The sequence below is a fragment of the Eulemur rufifrons genome, chromosome 29, assembly GCF_041146395.1.
Source record: "Eulemur rufifrons isolate Redbay chromosome 29, OSU_ERuf_1, whole genome shotgun sequence".
NCBI lineage: Eukaryota > Metazoa > Chordata > Mammalia > Primates > Lemuridae > Eulemur > Eulemur rufifrons.
The window spans coordinates 60,459,447-60,474,099 of NC_091011.1; the positions used below are offsets into that span (position 1 = coordinate 60,459,447).

The window sequence follows — 14,653 nt, forward strand, 5'->3', positions numbered from 1 at the left end:
CACCCCTTCATGTAGACTCTTCCATGACTAGCCTTGACCAAAAGGACATCATATATATTCCTCCAAATTCCCCAAAATACCCTACCTGCTGCTTGCCTCACCCTTGTGGATTAAACATACTGGCTTGTATTCTCAACTATACTTCTTTTTATTTATGAATTGTCTTCCTGACAAGACTGTGAGCTAGTTAAAGGTAGGAAATATGTTTAATTTCCTCATTTGATTCCTTCCTTATACTTAGCAATAGCAGCAGCAGCAACAACAATAATAATACCTCCTCCTTTGATCTCGTCAGCTAAGGCAATCTCCCAAAAGGGCTGACAGCTGAAGGCTATCTGCTGGCAGGACTCCTAACAGATAAATAAATCCTTCATTTGTGAAGCTCTGGTTGGTGAGCTTCCACTATAGTATTCAAGTTATTATAGTAGCAGGTATAACAAGCATAGAAGGTAGCACCAGATTTCCCGCATTTGGGCAAAAATTCCCTCTCTGTCCCTTGGTGATAGTGTTGAGTACAGACTTTCCTGGGGGAATAGATGGGATGATCTCTGAAAACTGACCTTATTTATTATCAGCCCCTAAACAATGGCAGGTGAGGGGCTTCCCTGGGCAAGCAATGATGGTCCTGGCAAATCAGAACACCATTGTGAGCAAAAGATACATATCTGTGTGAGCAACCATGTTCAATTACAAGGCCAAGGAATCCCACTTATGGTTCCTTTCCCCAAACCAAACCCAAGAGAAGCTGAAGAAGAGCTCAGCGCTGGCTTGGCAACTTAAAATTTTTTAAATTAGGAGAAACTCTTTGAAATATAGAGGGTAGTTGGGTCTGGGGTGGGGTAGAAGATGAAGTGTACTCTGCAGCCCTGAAGAGGCTGGCAGAGAATTTTCTAGTTGTGTTCTTTTGTGCCCCCACCCAGCACTGCTCTGGGCAGATCACTGCCTTATCTGCTGCAACCGCAGGATCAGAGGAGAGTATACTGGAAGCTTTGAAAGCTGCAGAGGTAAAGAACAAATCATAAAAGTATAGTTGGGCTGGCGGGCACCTGAGCATCCCACACCTCCTCAACACCCCCTATAGTTTAATCAGTGACAACATTCTTGGATAGAACTTTTCTTGGGAAGAAGGACTAAACTCTGGAGGTGGAGAAGATGGATACAGAGGTGGCCTAATCCTGGATTTCAACACAAGGGCCTCTCCGCCATGAGGCAAAAAGCCAAAATCACTTGGTACAGCACTCGCCATCTCCTAACTCCCCTGGGGAGACACCGGCTAGGGCCGGAGAAGATTTCGCCCCCTCCCCAGGCAGACATTACTAGCTAAGGGTACTATTCAGGGTCCCAGTGGGAAAGGGTGGCACACTCAAAGTGACAATTTGAGGAGATTTTAATAAGGTTATTTATATTATGCAGGCAACTTGTTGCAGTATGTAAGTGTTAGTAACAGGTCTGATGGGGAAAGGGGAGGTAGGCATTATCAGAATCCCAAGAAGAAAGTCATTTGGGGAAGGCTGTCTTCATGCAAATTCTGATCGTCAGTCAAGGACACAGCTGACAGCATAGGGAGAGAAATGAAAGAACAAAGACTCCTGACCCCACATTCTTCCCTCCCAACATTCTCCTCCTGGGCCTCCCCGGTGGCTGAACCCAGAGAGCAAGGGAGCCTATTGCTGTTGGTACAGGTCAGCTTCCAGGAGCACCGAGCAAGATGCGGAAGAGTGGAGAGGGCATCTGGGGGGTGGGCAGAAGACCTCCAAAACACCAGGTTAGCTGATCATCCCAAGGGACAAATAATGAGACGTCTTGTGAGCAGAAATACTATATTGTAAAATGAAGATAAATAATGGAAAACTCGCACCCAAAATAAGCAAAATTAAATAAACAGACACACACTTAAAATAAATAAAACTCAGACATGAAAGGAGAAATATTAGAAACATGAAGCAGAAAAAATCAATTATGAAAAAAACTGATAGAACATCTGCAATGGAAAATAATACAACAAATGGGTTTAATAGCAGAACAGGTACATTCAAAGAACAAATTAGTGACCTTGAAGATTAGGTCAAGAAACTCTTCCAGAAGGCGTTGGAAGAGGATAAAAAAATAAAGAGAGTGAAAGAGAAGTTAAAAGATATGAGAGAAAGGTCTGCATTGATCTGGTGAGAGCCCCACATGCAGATAAAAACTTAATGGAAACAAAACATGTTTTAAGAATAATGACCAAGACTCTCCCAGAATTGAAGAAACATCCAACATTCCAGACTGGCATGATTTATAGTGCTGAATAGGGCACAGGAAAAAATAAAAAACAAAAAAACCACCCGAAACACATTATAGTGAAATTTTAAAACATCAAAGAAAAAGAAAATCAGATTTTGCAACAGCAAAACCACTGGAAGACATATATAATATTTTTAAAGTACTGAAGGAAAACAACTTTCAACCTTGAATTCTATAATTAACTAATCTTTCATTTAAATATAATAATGGGATATGTAAATCAGGATTTTGAAATTGTGAACCGATAAAGATGCAGTCAATCTCTTATCAATGTTAGAAGGTATAAGAATTAAGCCTAAGTTAAAATCAGAAGCTGTTACATACCATGAGAAGGAAGTCTGTCTGCAGTGAGTGGCAAATTAAGCTTATCTCAGAAGGAGGCAGGAATGCAAATCAATGAACATGTCTTGAGGACAATTAAGTCCTGATTCCAGCGGTCCTGAACATTAGATGCACCTGGGACCTTCCCACAGTTTTAGTTGTCCAACCTTTCCTTGGGTTTCATGAGTCAGTAAGTTGCCTCTCTGCCTAAGTAAGTTCTATCACTGGCAACCACACTAATATACTTTAACACTGCAAAGTTTATTGTCAATAACAAATAAACTTAGGTTATGAAAAAGAAAATAGAACTAAGAGCTAACATTTATGGAGGCCGTCTTAGTCTGTTTTGCGTTGCTGTAAAGGAATACCCTAGGCCGGGTAATTTATAGAGAAAAGAGGTTTGTTTGGCTCAGGATTTTGCAGACTGTACAAGAAGCATGGTACCAACATCTGCTTCTGGTGAGGGGCTAGACTGCTTCCACTCATTGCAGAAGCTGAAGGGGAGCAGGCGCCACATGGCAAGAGGAAGGAAGCAAGTGAGAGAGGGGAGGGAGGTGCCAGGCTCTTTTACCAATCAGTTATCATGAGAACTAACAGAGTGAGAACTCACCCATTACCTGGAGAACAGCACCAAGCCATTCACGAGGGATCTGCCCCCATGACCCAAATCCCTCCCATTAGGCCCCATCTCCAACACTGGGGATCAAATTTCAACATGGGATTTGGAGGGGACGAATGTCCATACTGTATGAGAGGCCTTACTCTTTGTCAGACACCATTTTTAAGTGCTTTATGTGTCTTAACTCACAACAATCTTACAAAGTAGGTGCTATTATTCTCATTTTATAGATGAAGAAAAGGAGGCACATAAAGGCTAAGGAACATATTCGATGTCACAGAGCTAGTGTGACCTTGAATAAGTTAGCAACATCAACATTCTCAATCACTGCACTCAGTTGCCTTATGTTGGGTAAAACACTACCTGTGTGTAACACATTTATTATTATTCGGAAGAAACTGACATAGAAAGTTGCCATGTTACTGTGATTAAGTAACTATTCTGAGATGTGGATTTCCTTTACATAGCATTGTCTCACGTAGAAACTTTTAAGAACGATTTGATACTTTTAACCTATGATTTCAGTTTTCTGCCTCTAAATACCTGTATTTATTACCTGAATCCAAATTAACTCATGTAGTGACCCCAGTAATCATGGATAACTGATCACAGTATTTTGGATTATACAGCCACAGAGTTGCAAACATTGTCTCTCTCTGTTATGCCTCCAGCAAAAAAAATGTTGATATCCTGATGTTTTTATTATCGGGAGAGTCGGTAAATGATCTACACAGAGTTCACTTGAGCCTTTGGTTTTGACAGAATATGATCACATCATCTGAAATATATGTGGGGTCTGCTATTGCAGCTGTAAATCAGAAAGACGACATTTGTTCTGCCTCATTCTCCTTGTAAAAGTATCTCTAAATTCATGTTAAACTCATAAGCCACTTTCTCAAGATGATTAGAAAATCGGATTCTGGTGAATCACAAAGCTTACCCAATTTATCCCCAGCAGAGGTTGAAAAGTTATGCATTAAGTCTTTCCTGTCCTTCCTTTTAGCCCTCCCTGCTGAAGGATGTGTCAACTTCTTGATAAAGGAAGCACTCAAGAGAGAGGCTTTTTCCTCTGGGATGTTCTGTCCCATGACTGATTTCCTACAGAGTGTTAATTATTGGTGGAAACCTGTTAGATGGAGTTTGTGCATTGGGCATCTTTGTACAAGGAACAGGAAAAGAAATTACCACTTCATTTCACATAAATATCACATAGTCACCAAGAAGACAAGAACCAGTGCCAACTTCAGATATGAACGGGTGGCTCCCAGGGAGCATGCTGGCTTTAGATAGAAGTTAAGTTGGGTGCTGAGATGGGTGAGGAAACCAACCTAACCAGAAAATACCTTTTCTTTATGAAGGATAATACCTGAAATCCCATGATGTGAGTTTCACTCTTTTGTTTAAGACTTTCCTAGGTTATTAAATTGCAACTAACCTAAGGAAAGGAGACATTTTAAATCTTACCAATTGTTTGTATCTTATTGTGAATGAGTTGCAGACCCTGTCTTGTGAGTCCATTTTAGGAATGGAAAGAAGAATGAAAACAACTCCAGGAAGAAGAGTTGAGGGCCAGGAGCTTAGAACAAACCCAAACTGTCCAAGTCTTGCCTTGCAGTGCCATCTCTGACCTTTTTTGTTTGTTTGTTTGTTTGTTTGTTTGTTTCAAAGACAGGGTCTCACTCTGTCACTCAGGCTGGAGTGCAGTGGCCCGATCACAGCTCACTGTAATCTCGAACTCCTGCGTTCAAGTGATCCTCCCACTTCCTGAGGTGGCACGTGCCACCATGCCTGTCTATTTTTAAAACTTTTTGTAGGAGACAGGGCCTTACTATTGTGCTCAGGATGGCCTTGAACTCCAGGCCTCAAGCAATCCTCCTGCCTTGGCCTCCAGAAACACTGGGATTAGAGGTGGGAGCACCTGGCTGTTTGTTTTACAACTACCCAATATGTATAACTAAGGGTAGATATTGGTTATATGGGCCTCAATTAGCCTAACTGTTAGAGAAGAGGCAGTTCTTCAATGAAACAAGCCATTCCTGCTGTAACTGAAAATATTAATATAGCTATGGGTTGCAGCTATAGAAAATTTTCTTAATTCTACCTTCCTCTGTGATCTCATAATACCCAATACACATCCCTTCAGTGGCACTTGCAATATTATAATGATCTGTTTATGCCTATTTTCCTCAAGAGTTTGAAAGTTCCTTAAGTGCTGGGATCAAGTCTTACTCATCCCAGTAACCCCAGTACCTGACATATGGTAGGATATGTAGTTACCACTCAATGAGCACCTGTGACGCCAGGTGGGGTGGAGTGGTGAGCAAGACAGATGGACTCTTGCTCTCATAGAGCTTACAGGCAATGCCAGTGAGCACGTGGGTAGATGGGAGAAGCAGTGATTGGATGTACCCTTGTGTGTTCAGGTGCTGCAGATGCTGCCAGGACATTACGAGATCTATGGGACCCTTCTTACTTCTTGAAAGGGGTAAAACTTTATTGAAAACTTCCCTTTCTCATACCAATAAAGGTTCCACAGAGACCAAAAGCTTCTCCCTCTGGGAGCAAGCTTTGTGGTTGGATAGGCCAGAAGGAGGCTGCCAGGGGTAGATGGCCCGGCAGGATGACCGAGTTCAGGACAACCAGTCCCCCAGGGCTTGAGTACCAAGATAGCCTCTTCATCAGTGGTAAGGAGGTTTGGCCACACAATATTTCACCTAAGCTCTTCATATTCTCACCAGTTCCTGACTTAGTAAGCTCATCATTCCTATTTTCAAGACATCTACTACTTACTTATGTGCTGTTCCTCTCAACAATCCCATTATGTGTATTTCTAGCTAAGTCTGATGTTTCTGTTTTTACTCTTGGAAGAGTAAAAATGCCCTGATGCATTTTCCCCCCAGAAGTTTGGAAAACAAAGTTAGCCATCCAAAATAATAGGTGTTAACTATTTGTCATCTAATGCTAAGTGACTCTGAAATTTTTCTAAAAAGAATTTGAATTGGACAGTAAAACATGTCTTAAATTTATAAAATAAAAGAATGAGGGTAGAAATTTGAGGCATCCTAAAATAGTGGTTTTGCATTTGCCACAATTTATTGGTGATAGACACTTCAAGCTCTAAAAATGCTGAGTTTTAAAATAGTAATCATTAACATCTGTATAGCATTTTACAAATTGATTCTCACAACCAACCCATAAGGGAGCTTAGAAGGGTATTCACTATGTGACAAATGATGAAACTTTAGGGAACTTAATATTTTTTTCTGAATTTTATGTTACGAAAAATTTCAAATACAGTAAAGTTGAACAAAAAGAACACTGGACACTCAGGAGCCCATCACCTTAATTGAACTTTGTCAATATTTTGCTAACTTGGCTTTATACATTTATAGAAAATATTTCTTTTTTGCTGAACCATTTGAAAATAATAAAGGAAATATTACTCAAATACATATGCCATGTGAAGTTTGCCAGCTGCAAAATCTCTTTGGAGAATGTCTATTCAAATCCTTTGTTCATCTTAAAATTAGGTTATTTGTCTTTTTATTGTTGAGTTGTAAGAGTAGTTCATATATTCTGGATATCAAACCCTTATCAGACATGTGATTTGCAAATATTTTTCCCATTCTGTTAGTTGCATGATATTTTCACTTTATTGATGCTATTCTTTGAGACACAAAAGTTTTTAATTTTGATGAAGTTCAATTATTTTTTCTTTTGTGATTTGTTCTTTTGGTGTCATATCTAAGAAATAATTGTGTAATCTAAGGTCATGAAGATTTACACCTTTGTTTTCTTCTAATAGTTTTAGAGTTTTAGCTCTTACATTTATGTCTATGATCAATTTTGAATTAATTTTTCTATATAGTGTAAAGTAGGAGTCCAACTTCATTCTTTTGCACATGGATATCCAGTTATTCCCGCACCATTTGTTGAAAAGATAATTCTTTTCTAATTGAATCCTTGGAGCTTTTACCAAAATCAGTTGACCATAAATGTATGGATTTATTTCTGGGCTTTCAATTCTATTCCATTGATTTCTATGTCTATTCTTATGCCATTTTTATGCTAGTTTTGATTACTGTAGCTTTGCAGTAAGTTTTGAAATTAGAAAGTGTGTGTTCTCCAACTTTGCTCTCTTCTTTTTCAAGATTGTTTTGGCTATTCTGGGTCCCGTGTATTTCCATAGAAATTTTAAAATCAACTTGTCAACTTCTGCAAAACAGACAGCTAGGAGTTTGATAAGATTGTGTTTAATTTTTTTTTTAACTTACAAAAAGTGACATGGGTGATAGCCAATAAACTTTTCTAAGCAAAGAGGTTTTGCAAGGGCAATCACTTTTAACTATTTTAATTGTTCCAAAGGACTAAATGTAGGGTATCTATTATCATTTTTAAATAACTTCATTCATTTTGAAGTTATTTAATTAAATACATGCAAAACTGAATTGCAAATACATTAAATACATGCAAAGCTGAATTTCAAAGGCTGTTCATGAATAAAGATGTGTACTGTCAAGTAATCTACAGTACTCTTACCAAGAACCAGTGTTCTTCAATCAGCAACTTTTTTAAAAAGATAATTTTGCAAAAGGCTTTTTTCCTTTTGAAGAAATCTGATTGCTAATTATTAAAAAGAGTACTACATAGCTCTAAGAACTAAGAAAGTGAGGAACAGATTGAAAGATGAATTTTCAGTGAATGAAAATTCAAAAAGCAATAACCACACTTCAATCTGTTGGTGTAAGCTCTTAAATGCCTCTTTACAGAAGTCTGATTGCTTAGGATTTCAGTTAGTGATACTGTCAAAGAAAAATATTTCAAAATGCTTCCTCTCCTGAGTTTGCGTGCCTAACCTTTGCAAAGGATTTGTTTTTCCTCACCGCTCTTTCTCCTCAAAGTCTCCTCATCACTTACCTCTACTTCCTCTTCATGGAGTGCTTCCCTTTCTTTTTCTTTTGGAATTTCATGTTTGGATTTTAAAAAGTATCTGAAAATACATTGTTACTTAAATAATTGATTTTCTTACATCAAGGTCACTGTTGACTCATTCTACACCAAGCTCTTGGGTAACATCCTGAAAAAGTGGCTGGGGAGTGTATGGATCAGCTCAGGTGAGCGTGCCTATGTACATCGAGATGTGATGCTATCCACTTGTCTGCTGGCTCTACACCAACACAGATGTAGGTGCAAAATTTCCCAATGAATTTTTTTGGTACTTCTTAGACAAATTCATCTTCAATAAGACTTAAGATTGAGTAGACAAATTTTTCTATATGGCAAATACTATATAATAAAGGAAATATTACTCAAATATATATGTCATGTGAAGTTTGCCAGCTGTAAAATCTCTTAGAAAATAACCATTCTATAGATTACATAAGGAAAATTTTAATCCCACAGTGGCAACTTCCAATCACTCAGTTTGCTTTGTCCACTGTCAGAGAATCTATTAATGTGTTCAGAGAAGGAAACTAATTTTAAAACAATTGTATATGAAATGTAAATAGTAAAGTAAATCTAAGAAAAATGAAGTAGCATTTCCCAAAACAAATACAAGTGATTTTTTTCTTGTCCATTATTTTGAATTCTCTGATCCACTTGCCTCCTATGTATTATCCTAAATTACCAAAAGTTCAACATATGCAGAGTTAACGTGTTTGGGCTTTTTTTAAAAGGTAATGTTTTAAGACAAACACTCCCCCCACCCCCCACAACCACACAGTTACATTCAGTATCACTGGTGTTACTGAAAGATTTAATCTGCTAGTTAGGTATAGTTTCTGAGAATACCTGGGCTCTCCTTGCCACAAAATTCTTGTGGAAAATTATTACAATAAAGTATACCTTCCAAAGAATTGGGATTTTTAAGCCTTTCATATTTTTAAATTTGCAATTTGGTATTATTAAAGAGTACACTCTATCACAGAACCTCTGAAACTTTTTTTGGTTCTGACCCATATGAAAAATACATTTTACCTTGCAACTCACTACACACACATAGGGGTGTGTGTGTGTGAAATAACACAAGTTTTATGAAATAATACTTACCCTTACCACATGTAATGCATGCTGATATTTTCATTATTTTTCTTTTTCCTTTTTTTTTCCCCCTCTTCTTTGGGTCCCACCTGTGGGCCTCCCTGCAGGCTGCTGCCGGGAACTGGGGGCAGCAGCAGAAACAGAGGCGAGGCCAGTAGTGCTATTGATCTGGCCTTACAGTGGGGAGCCAGCCTCGGGTACCCCCACTAAGACTGCAGATCGCACCTATATCCGCCACCCACCCCCCACCAGGAGCCAAGGGTCAGACACCACCGAGTCGCATTCGCCTTAGTCTCTCATCAGCTGGCCATTTTCTATCTCTTTCGTTTTGTAAAAATGCTGGGTAATCCACCCCGATGATTTCACAAGTCAGTAATGGTTCCCAACCTGCAGTTTGATAAACACTGTTGAGGGAAAGATAGTCTTATCAGAGCAGAGTAATGCAAGCACAGGGTCTCAGTTTGTTACCTGATAACCCTAGCTTTGACTCAGCTGCTACCCCACCTTCAGTGTTCTCTAAGCCTTGTATTCGCTTCTGTTTTCCTTCTTCTGTGATAGTCTCTGATGCCTCCTACCATGGGTAAATACTAACATGCAAAGAGATAAGACAGCAAATCTGTAGCATCAGTCACAGGCTTTTAAGAAATCCTCATCTTGAATAACAATCTATAAAATTGGTGATTATGTAATCAGCAATCAAAAGAAGGGCAAATATTGAAAGAAATAGTCCCATGAGAGTAAAACACATATAGCATTAACATTTTACAATCTTCCTCTCTTTAGAATTGTTTTTTATACCATCCTCTCTAACGTCAATTTTTGCTCAGTGGGTAGAATACGGTTGCCTTCTTTGCCCTAATGTCTGCTTTCTTTCCCATAAAGTTGCTTTTCTGTTAGACTCATGGCAGCCTTCCATACATCCTCTCCCCATCCTTCTCCAGCACTCTCTGAATAATGGAAGCTCTTTTATTCAATCCAGGGCACTAGCTCTCACTTGACTCCTCACCCACTAATCAATCACTCATTGGCCAAGGATTCCCAGTAAACTCTGGCTCCCCTTCCTCCCCTTCCTCCCCTGCCAGGACATCTTTTCAGCTTTCATCAAACAAAGGCACATGCTTACATAGCCAACATAGACAAGAATAATGCAAAACACAAGAGGGATTTTTTAAAAAGTGTGTATTTCATTGCAGACAACATAGGATTCTATTGGGTATATATTATTCACTGTATCTGCCCAGCATAAGATAAAGACTTTTATTTAATTTATCTGGGGATTAGGTGAAATTAATTGAGCAATAGGGAATTCCCTCCCCCTGCTCTGGCTAGAGGAAAATTCCCTTGTCCTGGTCTTTTTGTTTAACTGTACATATGTGGACCTTGCTAGTGACATTGTGCCATTTTTAATGTTCCATCTTATCACTTGTGGATTTTGTTAATTACTTTTCCTTTCCTACAATGAATCTTTCTTTTATGCCCAAACTACATAAGAGTTAAACTTCTAACCTAGAGTGGAGAACTATATTATCAACCTCCATTCAAAACATTGTTTCTGCATCTACTATATCATCTTTTGGAAGCTGTATTTTATTATGTCATTCCATCTAAAAAATATTGGGTATCCTTTAATATCAGGTGGACAAAGTTCACATAGAGAAATAATCTGTTTCACTCTTTTTTCTTTATTGTTTTTTCCATGATTTTAACTAATAGATATCTATATGTAATTTTTTTCCTATTATTATATAAAGGTATAAAGGTGAAAATCAACTATTATTCTGCCACCTAGACATAACCACTGAAAACACTTTGGTATATATTCATGGAAACTTTTTCATATGTATATATGTCACACACACATTAATGCAATATTTTAGGAAATCTCAAAAGCAGTTGCCTTTAGGTGACTGCAGTAGGGATAATTTTTTTTTTAACGTCTTCATTTCTTTTAGAGACAGGGTCTTTCTGTGTTGCCCAGGCCAGAATGCAGTGGCATGATCATAGCTCACTGTAGCCTCAAACTCCTGGGCTCAATAATCCTCCCACCTCAGCCTCCAGAGTAGTTAGGACTACAGGAATGCGCCTCCATGCCTGGCTAATTTTTTTTAGTTTTTGTAGAGATTGGGTCTCGCTATGTCACCTAGGCTGGTCTCAAACTCCTGGCCTCAAGTGATCCTCCTGCCTTGGCCTCCCAAAGTACTGAGATTACAGGCATGAGCCCCAGTGCCTAGCTCTTTTCTACTTCTTTACATCTTTCTCTGCTTCCCACATTTTAAATAACGTCCGTGCATTGGTTGTAAGTCACCATAAAGGTAAGTCAAAAACTAAAAAGACCAACCAAGAAGCCATGGCAAGAAGAGAGGTCATTTGGCTGGCAGGGCAGAGGATGGTGGGGTGGTAGGATGCTGGGGTGTGGGGAAGGAGTGCTGGTGAGGTTGGGGATTGTCTGCAGAGGAAGGAAGTTCCAACTAATCATACCTAGTTCTCAGTTCCTGCTATTGTTCCCTCAGAACTTTCACAGTTGGGAGCACCTTCATAGTCACTTTCAAATATATGTTTGTATTTTCCAAGACTTCACTAAGAGCTGATTAAAAACAAAAAACACCTAGATCTTTTGCCAGTGTCAAGAATTGAGGAATAATTTGTAAGTATTTCCTCAACTTCTGCTGTTTGGAGTATTATGAAAAATCCCACTCATAGATAGGATGTAGCTGGCAGGAAGGATGTGATTATTATCTGTGTTCTCACCGTCAGATGCAGAGAGGAAGAAGTATGCACATCTCTGCAGGGGTAGGACTGCCTCCCCAAAGACCACTATTTCAATGCAACTCTGTTAAATTACACTCCTTCACCAATCCCAGGAAACTCCCTTCTTTCCCTAATGAAGCATTTATCACCATCTCCACACTGAATCTACAGCCCATTCCCTCTCCTGCACCTTCATATCTTTGCCCCATCCATCTCTTCCCTTTGTTTTACTTTGGGAGGGAGGCCTGTTATATATTGCTTGTATAATGCTTTAATCATGGATTATGGGTTGCTTTACAGCTCCCTGAATGCCTTGGCAAGGTCTCTATATAAATAAAATTATTATTATTAAAGTCAATTAATCAAAGGCACAATTCACTTTTCAGCATCTGACATTCCAAACACTTACCGATGCAGAAGTCTTTTTGTTCATCTCCAGTGTAGCAGCATTTTGGGGAATCAATAATATAGAACGTGGTACTATAGATTTCTTTAATTAGATTGTAATATGTATGTACTTATGTACAGATGCATTGACCTCTTAAGGTTCAGTTGTTGATCAGCAGTGAAATAAGATATACTACTGAGTAATTATGTTTAGGAAATGCGGGTGAGGCTTATCATATAATTTGCAAGCTATTTTAATTCATGCTCAACAAAAGAAAAGAAGGGAGAAGCAGCTCCCTGTATAATTAGAATCTCTCTCTCATCCACCTCAATTTCTTTTGATAGGTTCTCTGTCTGGAGTAGCTAATTATTTGATTTTTTTTTTCTTTTAGTAAACTTTTTATTAAAGCACACATCATACTCATACAGAAAAGAGCACAAATCATAAGCGTACAGCTCCATAATTTTCACAAAGGAAACAAACAAAAAAGGACCTCCCAGATCAAGCCACAGAACATTACCATTCCTCAGAGGCCCTCTCACGTCACCTCTCATTTATTACCCCTACGCAAAAGTTATCCTGACTCCTACCCCCAGATTAGCTTTGCCTGTTTTGGAACTTTCTATACATGCAGTCACACAGGATGTATTCTTCTGTGTCTGCCCAGTGGTTTGTTTTTTATGGGACTTAGGGTTTGTTTATTATCTACTGAGTACCTGCCATGAGGCAAGAATCATATTAAGAGCAGGGACTACAAAGAGCTGGTGGAGACAATCTACACCCTTAATCATTTTTTATTCCAGGAAGGAAGACAGACATGTAAACAGATGAGGTCAAATAAATGTTAGAGGTTCTGTGAAGGAAGACAGTGGGGCTCCAGGGAGATAAGGCTCAGTCCCACTGGGGCTTAGTAGGTGGGTTGAAAGAAAAACTTCCTATACATCCACCCTGGTATCTATTATCTGTCTTAAAATTCTCTAAGGACTTAAAAAAAAAAAAAAAAGGATAGGAAGGTACAGAGTTGTTTGGACCAAATTATTCTGGAGAGCCTTCCTGGGGTGTTGCTGGGACTCTCCTTCCCCTTCCCTTTCAGTTCATTTCCATTCTTCCTCCCTTTTTTAGTTTTTCCACACCATTGACCTCTTCTACTTCCCCTTCTCTCAACACTCTTTCTCCCTTTCCCCTCCTTCTTGGTCTCCCTCCCACCAGACTCTGCAGGTCCTCCCCATTCCTGACTGGTCCTCCCCACTCCTGACTTGTCCTTGCTTCCAGAGTGAGAAGAGACAGGAGATTTAAGCCTCTACACTCACGCTGCCCACACCTTCTGCCTACTTACTCTCCCACTTGAATTTTCTTAGGGTTAGACGGCCTATGGCACTCCTGGGGGATGAGGGCTGAGGGCTGAGCAGGTGAAAAGGATCAACAAAAGGAAGGTAAGTGTGGGTGGAGGATGAACAGAGGGGATGAGCAAAACCATTTCAATCAATTCTCCTTGGTGTCCCACTTTGAGTCCTGCAGTCAATTGAGTTTGGCTGGTTTAATATTTATTGTCTTCCTGTACCATTGCCAAGAACTATTCAATTTCAGATGTTGAGGTGGAATGGACATGGTTTTGTTTTGTTTTGGCTCCAGCAAATCCATCTTTCTCTCTCAAAACCCAAAAGGTGGTTGGTGGCGATTGCTCGTCTGCTGAGAGGATGCTGCTCCTGCATCTCCTGCCAGCGGGGTGCTCTCTGTTCAGTGTCAATAGGAGACCATTTAAAACACCAGCAAGGGATCTGGACCTCCTGCTTCATCATTATGCCAAGAATCCCCAGCCTGTATTTCTTTTTCATCTGGTTCCGACAGGGTGGTTTTTGTCTCTTACCCCACTGGCTTCCTAAATTAGAGACTTGGCTGAACATGAACTGGCTGAAGTTCAGTCCAGACAAGATGAATGCCCAGGGTTGGTAAACTATAGAAATTAGAATAGATAGCCCTGGTCCCCTTTTTCATGAGATTTTCCACATGAGGATGTGGAGTTTCAAGGGACAGAATGTGACTATCATTTGGCAAGTGTTAGGTTATACTAAGAGGCAGAGTGGTGAAATGGTGAACATCCAAGAGCTTCAGATCAACAATCTGAGTTTAGATCCTGGCTACATCAACTAGCTGGATGACCTTGAAGGCTGTTCACCAGTCTGTCGTTTGGGGTGGTAACGCAGGCTTCAAAGATGGAATCAGTGAGATCATGCATGAGGAGGGCTTGGTAC

At 39.5% G+C, this 14,653-nt stretch overlaps 1 non-coding gene across 1 annotated transcript; it reads right to left on the bottom strand.

Annotated features, from left to right (window-relative positions):
* Window positions 1-9,277: 9,277 nt before the first annotated feature.
* Window positions 9,278-9,572, bottom strand: LOC138377760 (small nucleolar RNA U89). Its single transcript, XR_011231905.1, has one exon. It is a non-coding gene; the product is annotated as a small nucleolar RNA U89 (small nucleolar RNA).
* Between the last annotated feature and the right edge of the window lie 5,081 nt (window positions 9,573-14,653).